General features: G+C 58.2%; 1 long non-coding RNA gene across 1 annotated transcript; it reads left to right on the plus strand.

Moving 5' to 3' along the window:
• The first annotated feature begins 1,113 nt into the window (after positions 1-1,113).
• Positions 1,114-4,845, plus strand: LOC114003218. Its single transcript, XR_003546152.2, has 5 exons — positions 1,114-1,195; positions 1,863-1,990; positions 3,021-3,107; positions 3,396-3,494; positions 4,619-4,845. It is a non-coding gene; the product is annotated as an uncharacterized LOC114003218 (long non-coding RNA).
• Positions 4,846-7,288: the final 2,443 nt, after the last annotated feature.

Consider the following 7,288-nt stretch of genomic DNA (forward strand, 5'->3'; position numbering starts at 1 on the left):
CAAAGGGAAGGTGTTAAATCCAGCCTGGTCACTGCGTTGAGGCCATCAGGGAAGGATCTCCACCCTCAGAGAGCCATTTGTCCCCTGTGACGGCCGGTGTCCGATAGCCAGGATGAATTGTCCTCTCGGGGAGGGCCCCTCTCCCCACCCAGCTGCCACGGCCACCTCGCTCAGGTGATGGGAGATGGATCCTGCCATCATTGATCAAGGGCTCGATCTCGGGAGCGGGTTTTATTGGCAGAGATAACAGAGAGGAGAGAGGGAAGCACCAGTCAGGGAAGCAAGAGCCTCCCAGCCCAGGCAGCTCACGGGCACGGCAAGAGCAGCGCCGGCGAGATGGAGCTGCTGCTTTGGGCAGGGGGGGAAGTGGAGCCACCAGAAGGTGTCGTTTCTTACAGGAACATCCAGAGAGGGGGTTATGCCCAAGGACAAGCAGTGCCTGCTCCGAGGAGCTCAGCAGCAGGGACAAGCAGTGGATTTAAACTGGAACAAAATGGGGTTAGATAGAATATCAGGGAGGAATTGTTCCCTGGGAGGGTGGGGAGGCTCTGGCAAAGGTTGCCCAGAGCAGCTGTGGCTGCCCCATCCCTGGAAGTGTCCCAGGCCAGGCTGGACGGGGCTTGGAGCAACCTGGGCTGGTGGAAGGTGTCCCTGCCCATGGCAGGGGGTGGCACTGGATGGGCTTTAAGGTCCCCTCCAACCCAAACTGTTCCGTGGTTCTATGATGACAGAGAGCTACAGGTGGTGACCTGTGGAGCCAGTGGCCAGGTAGTGACTCTGTGGTGGAGCTGACACCCAACTCCAAATCTCAGCAGCGTCAGACTTGCATCAAAACCTCAATCCTCCCTTTGTATTTACTTAAAATAAAAAAGCAAACCCCTGTACCTTTCCGGCAAGGGAAAAGACAACTTCTCCAGGCAAAGACAACTTCTCCAGGCAAAGCACCTCTCTTTCCATGTGGTTTCAGGCAGCCCCCTCCAAAAACCAAACTTCCAGGTGTTGTGGCCTGGAGGGGAGAGGTTAAGGGTGACAAAGGGTCGTGCAGGGAGGGCAGCTGTTGTGTCCCACAGCAGCTCGGCTGGTCCCTCGCCCTGGCAGGACCTGACCAACATCACCGCCCTCAGATGGGGTGGGCAGAGGATGCTCGTGCCTGGCTGTGTTCCCTGGCTTGGTACCTAATTCCTGGTGGCACCAGGTAAGTCCCAGCATCCCAGAGGGCTCAATACCTCCATACTGGGGTGGCCTCACCTGGAATACTGCGGCAGTTTTGGGCACCACAATGTCAGAAGGATCTGAAGCCATTGGAGAGTGTCCAAAGGAGGACAATGGAGATGGGGACAGGCCTTGATTTGAAGCTGTGTGAGGACACTGAGGGCACTTGGTGTGTTCAGCTGGAGCAGAGGAGACTGAGGGGAGACCTCAGTGCAGTTCCAACTTGCTGGGCAGGGGCAGAGGAGGGGCAGGGACTGAGCTCTGCTCTGGGGGGACCAGGGACAGCACCCAGGGAAGGGCTGGAGCTGTGCCAGGGCAGGATTAGGTTGGATCTCAGGAAAAGATTCTTCCCCAGAGGGTGGTTGGCACTGCCCAGGCTCCCCAGGGCAGTGGGCACAGCCCCAAGGCTGCCAGAGCTCCAGGAGCATTTGGATGATCCTCTGGGGCACAGGGAGTGACTCTTGGGGATGGGCCTGTGTAGGGCTGAGGGTTGGACTCGATGATCCTTGTGGGTCCCTTCCAGCTCAGCACACTCCGTGGTTCTGTGCTGACACCCACCCACACCCACACCCACACCCACACTGTCTCCAGGGCACTGAGGAGCAAAAATTCCCTCCCAGCTCATGACCCAACCACCACCTCCCCGGCAGGCAGGGGCTGAAGGAGGGGGATTATTCACTGCTCAGCTCCCAACACCAGAGCCAGCACTTTAGAGTGCTTTCATCCCTGAAAGCTTCGGCGGGGAAGAAAGGAGAGTGGACTGATCCCCAACAGCACCGTAAGTGCTTTCCTTTTTTAACAAAGCATCAGCCAGGAGGGAGCAGGGGGGCCAGGGCTGAGCAGCCCCTGCTCCAGCACAAGGCACAACCCCTCCTGCCGTGGGTTATTGGGATTTGCCCAACCTCAAAAATAAATCTTCCCCAGTTTCCTTTTATAGGGCCTTTCAAGCTCTATCCCCCAGGTCCTCGTGGAGGGTAATGAACACGCAAGGCATGGCTTGGAGCTGCTTGAATTATTCATTGGGAATAATATTTGTTGCCCTTCTCCTCTCCTGGTGAATCAATGGAGAATTTATGGGCGAGGGTCCCCGTTATTGGGGGGCTGTTGGCTCTGTGGGCAGCAGCATTTGGAAGAAATGGGGTGTTCACCATCCTCTGCCTCTGGGCACACAGATCCTCACCCCGGGCACGGCTGCAGGGGCTTCAGTGGTTGTTGGCCAAAGCCAAGGCTGGACTCTCCTGGGGGAGGCACAGAAGCAGAAGGGGAGGGTGGTCCATGTGGGAGGGATGGCTTCAGATCCCCCCAGCAACACCTGAGCAGCCCTGGGAGCACCCCGTGCACAGGGACACCGTGGACACGTGGTGTCCATGAGATCACCTGGCACAGCCCAGACATGTCCCATCCCATCCTCGCTGGCTTATTTAGGAAGTTGGGGTTCCCAGACTGAAGAAGGGGCTTAATAGACACATTTAAAGCAGAGTGATGCTCCCAGAAAGGCTCTGTACACAAGTGCACTGCTGAGCAGGAGTCCAAGGAAACCTCTAGAAGACCTTCCCACCCCTACTGCTGGCTCCGAGTTCTCAGCTTGTGCATCCTTCAGCCTGGAGCAGGGCAAGGGTAAATCTCATTTCTGCCTCCATGTGGGTAGTTAGTGCTGTGATGAGCCCTGTCTCCCACCCCACCCCATCCCATCCCATCCCATCTCACCCCACCCCATCCCACCCCAGCTGGGGAGCTGGAGACGTGTTTCTGAGAGCTCCTTTGTGAGGGAATTGCAGTTGTAACCCAGCTGCCCACTGATTTTGCAGGGGTTCATCCCACCTTTGTGCTCTTTTCCCCCTGGCAAGGATGAGGATCTCACCAGCAGCTCCCTGGACCAACACCAGAGCAGCAGGGTGAGAGCTCCATGGACAGGTCTTCTTGCAGAGCCACAGAGGAGCTTTGGGGAAAGGCCCTTTCCCAGCTCCTTTTGGGATGGGAAGAGCCTTGCCTGGAGCCAGGGAACCTCACAAGGCAGTTGCCTGTAGATGGCTCAGAGCCAGGAAAAGCAACATCTTGGGTCTGGATTTAAAGAAAAGATCCCAGAATCCCAGAATGGTTTGGGTGGGAAGGGACCTTAAAGCCCATCTCATCCCACCTTCCACCAGCCCAGGTTGCTCCAACCTGGCCTTGAACACTTCCAGGGACGGGGCAGGATCTGACAGCGGGCTCAGCCTCCTGCAAGCTGCACTGAAGACCAGGGATTTCAAACCAGCTTTTCCTTCAGCAACACCTCCTGACAGGTAAAACTTGACTTTTGGATCCGAGATCTGGACCTGAATCTGCTTCACTCCCAAAAAATCCAGGAGGGCTTTACCAACCTCCATCCCCCAAGCCCCGACACCCAGCAGGGGTGGGGCCGGACCCGGGGTCTCCCCCTTTGTCACCCACCACCTCAAAGTGACAGCGGGGAGGTGGCTCTGGCTTGTCAAGGTGGCACAGCGTCATCCAAGCGCTGGCCCGCGGGAAGGAGAAGAGCCCTAACGCAGTTTTGACAACGGGGCCATCAGTTAAATGCTCCGTGCGGGTGCTTTTCCCTCTCTCTATTGTTTATTATTGGAAGTTACAAGTAGCTAAAGACCTCCCCAATTATCTGGGAGCCACTTAAGAGCAATTGAGCACCTGTCACCCAGTGAATGGGCCGCCTCGCCCTAATGACAGGAGAGGAGAAAAGCTGCAGGTCAGCGGGGTTGGGGATGCCGGGATTTACTGCCGGGCAGGGCCCGCTCCCAGCGCCGGGAAGGGCGGAAAAAACACCCCCAGAGGCAGGAGGAGGAAAGGAGCCCGGAGGAGTCTCCCTCGTGGGATGGGTGAGAGACTCGACGGCCGCAGCCTGAGGGTCATCTCTTGGTCCGCGGAGCTCTGCAGCTCCCGGCATCCCGGGGGATGTGGAGCGGGTCATGCCATTAACGGCTCAGTCCCGTAAATAGGGAGGGAAAAAAAATCCAGGAATCGTTCGCTGACCGTCAGCCAGCAGGAAAAAAAATCACCTGTGCTTTCTTCCCCTGCTGGTGATGAGTGGGTGCACATCCCACACCGGGGGGGGGGTTGGCTGCTGGAAGGGCTGGAGGTGCTGCAAACCCCCAGTGCAGAGCCTGGACCTGCGGGATTGTGGCTGCATTTCCCATACAAGGACACTTGAGACAGCTCTGGATGTGAGCTCGTGGAAACATTTGCTTTTGAGGCATCATTTTGATTGGATTCATTGTAATTTCTGTGTAATATGAGTGTATCAAGTGGGTCAATTGTATAGAATGGCATGAAGAAAAAAACCCCACAACCGAACAGCAGCCAAACCTGAGGTGATGTTCCCCCCCCCACGAAGGAGAAAATACGTGCCTAAAACATCCTAAAAATCCCGTTGCAGGAGGTTGCACTCAGCTCTCTGATACAAAGCCTGGTTCCATTCCCAGCAAACCAAACCTGAACGCAGCCTCTTCCCTCCTGCCCTGCCTCGGGAGCGACTGGGAACGACTCTCCCAGGAAGAGCAGAGGTTTTCCTCCAGAAGGAAGAAACCTTTCCACGCACGAGCGGCCCCCTCCTGCAGGGAACTCCAGCTTTGGGGGCAGCTTTTTGGAGCAAGGAGGGGAGGAGGGGCTGGATCGCCCAAGCTGGGGGTGTGCCCGGGAAGTGGGGGGCTGGGAGGAGCGGGAATGGGGGAGAAGGTGCCAACCTGGAAAAGTCCATCGATAGAAACATAAAATTAAAATAATTTGCGTCAATTCTGCTGAGTGGCTGTTAGGCCTAATTGTTATTGACTCCTCACTGTAATTATTAAGGCTTACACAGAGCTCGGCTGGCAAAGGAGGTGGGTTTGGGACCCCCCCCCCCCGCCCCAACAGCATGTCCCCACATCCCAGCAGGGCTGGGAGGGGGGGGAAGGGACATGTTACCTCCTTGGTTCTTGGAAACAGCCCCCAGGAAGTCACCAACAGAGCAAGGGGGGGAGTTTGGGCCGTTTTTGGTGGGCAGGAGCAAGAGGGGAGCTGGAGAAGAGACGAGCGAGGGGAAAACCGAGGGCAGATGGGAGGAACGGGAATGGGAGGAAGGAGGAGGCAGCTCCAGAGAGACCCCGTAGGCTCTGGCAGAGCTGTTTGCTTGGTGTGGTGCCGGGTAATTTTCTCCCCTCCTTCCCCCGGCCTTTGTTTCTGCTGCCAGCACAGACCCCGAGCAGCAGAGGAGGCTGATCAATAGGAACACGGTGTTTGCATGGATCATACATGCCAAGAGCACGTTCCCGGATCAATGCCGAGGGCTCGCAGAAGGAGAAGAAGGGAGGGGAAAAAAAAAACCCCACCCTGCCAGGATGCACATCCACACAGGATGGACCGTTTCCATGGCGATGGGGCTGCTCTCCCTGTCCTCTGCAGCCGTGGGGACCCTGCTCAGCACCCCAAGGCCAGGATCCCACCGGGATCTCCACCTGCCGAGGGGGGTCCAGCTGCCCTCGTGGGGGTCAACCCCCCCAGGTCAGCTCTGCCCACGGGCTGGATGAGGCCCCTCACATGAAGTGACGTGGGGTGTTACCGCCCTACGTCCAGCAGTGGAGAAGATCCTCGTCCTGTTTTTCCTCCCTCCCACAGGCCACGGCTGAAATCGCAGCTCCCAGCTGCCGGTGAGCCCGCGCGGGATCCCCGACTCCACCTCCCTACCTGCCTCCTTCCCCCGGGGGCTCGGAGGAATTAATTAGATCAGGTCTTTAAAGTGCTCTGGAAATGAAAAGCACTTGAGAAAAGTGGTCAGAAACCTGAACGGAGCCAGAGGTTGCCCAGCCAAGGATGGACATTCCCTGCTTTTTCTCCGTGCAAGGAAAGACACCCCGAGCCAAAAATCCCACCCAAGTCCCCCCAACCAGCCCTCGTGGGGTTCTCTCGCCCACCTTCCACGCTGGGCTTCACCTGTGGCTGCGCAGAGGGGAGGGAGGTTGGCTCTGCAGCAGAGCCAGCCAATAATTCCCAGCCAATAAAGTTATCTAAGGGTAATCATTAAGCCCTTACGAGCAGTGCAGCTCGTGTGGAGCCGGGGGAGGCACCGCTGCAAACGCCCTTCAGAGAGCGCCTGACCTTGGCCAGGCAGAGCCAGGCGCTGGCTCCAGACCCCCCCCGAATTTGGGGATGGAAGACAGGTGTCCTGGAGAGCAGTCAAAGGGCTGGTGGTGGCAACCACGGCCAACTCCTGCTTCCAGCAGTCCCGGCCCTCCTGCGGCAAGGAAAGGGCACGGGGCAGGGGGAGGAGCTGGGAGCACACGGGGCACAACTGGAGCTCTGAGAAGAGCTCCCGAGCATCCCCCACCCGCCCCTGAAGTTGGGCAGTTGTCATCCATGAGGGCAAATTGTGGATGAGAAGCTCCAAATGCCCCGGCTGCATGTGCTGGCACCCAGAACCCCCCGTGCCCTGGGCTGGTCCCACAGTGTGGGCAGCAGGGGAGGGGGGATTCTGCCCCTCTGCCCCCTCAGGTGAGACCCCCCTGCAGACCTGCCTCCAGCCCTGGGAAACAACAGCACAAGGACGTGGAGCTGCTGGAGAGAGTCCAGAGGAGGCCCCGGAGATGCTCCAGGGCTGGAGCCCCTCTGCTCTGGAGCCAGGCTGGGAGAGCTGGGGGGGTTCACCTGGAGGAGAGAAGGCTCCAGGGAGAGCTGAGAGCCCCTTGCAGGGCCTAAAGGGGCTCCAGGAGAGCTGGAGAGGGACTGGGGACAAGGGATGGAGGGACAGGACAAGGGGGAATGGCTTCCCAGTGCCAGAGGGCAGGGTTAGATGGGATACTGGGAAGGAATTGTTGACTGTGAGGGTGGGAAGGGGCTGTCCCAGGTTTCCCAGAGCAGCTGTGGCTGCCCCTGGATCCCTGGAAGTGTCCCAGGCCAGGTTGGACGGGGCTTGGATCAACCTGGGCTAGTGGAAGGTGTCCCTGCCCATGGCAGGGGGTGGCACTGGATGGGCTTTAAGTTCCTTTCCAACCCAAACCGTTTTGTGATTCTACGAAATCCCATCCTTGGAGCACCAGAGCTGCTTCCCAAAGCAGCTGCCCCTGGTGCTGGC

This window comes from Pipra filicauda, unplaced genomic scaffold (genome assembly GCF_003945595.2).
Source record: "Pipra filicauda isolate LSUMZ 115617 unplaced genomic scaffold, ASM394559v2 scaffold577_size276649_pilon, whole genome shotgun sequence".
Lineage (NCBI taxonomy): Eukaryota > Metazoa > Chordata > Aves > Passeriformes > Pipridae > Pipra > Pipra filicauda.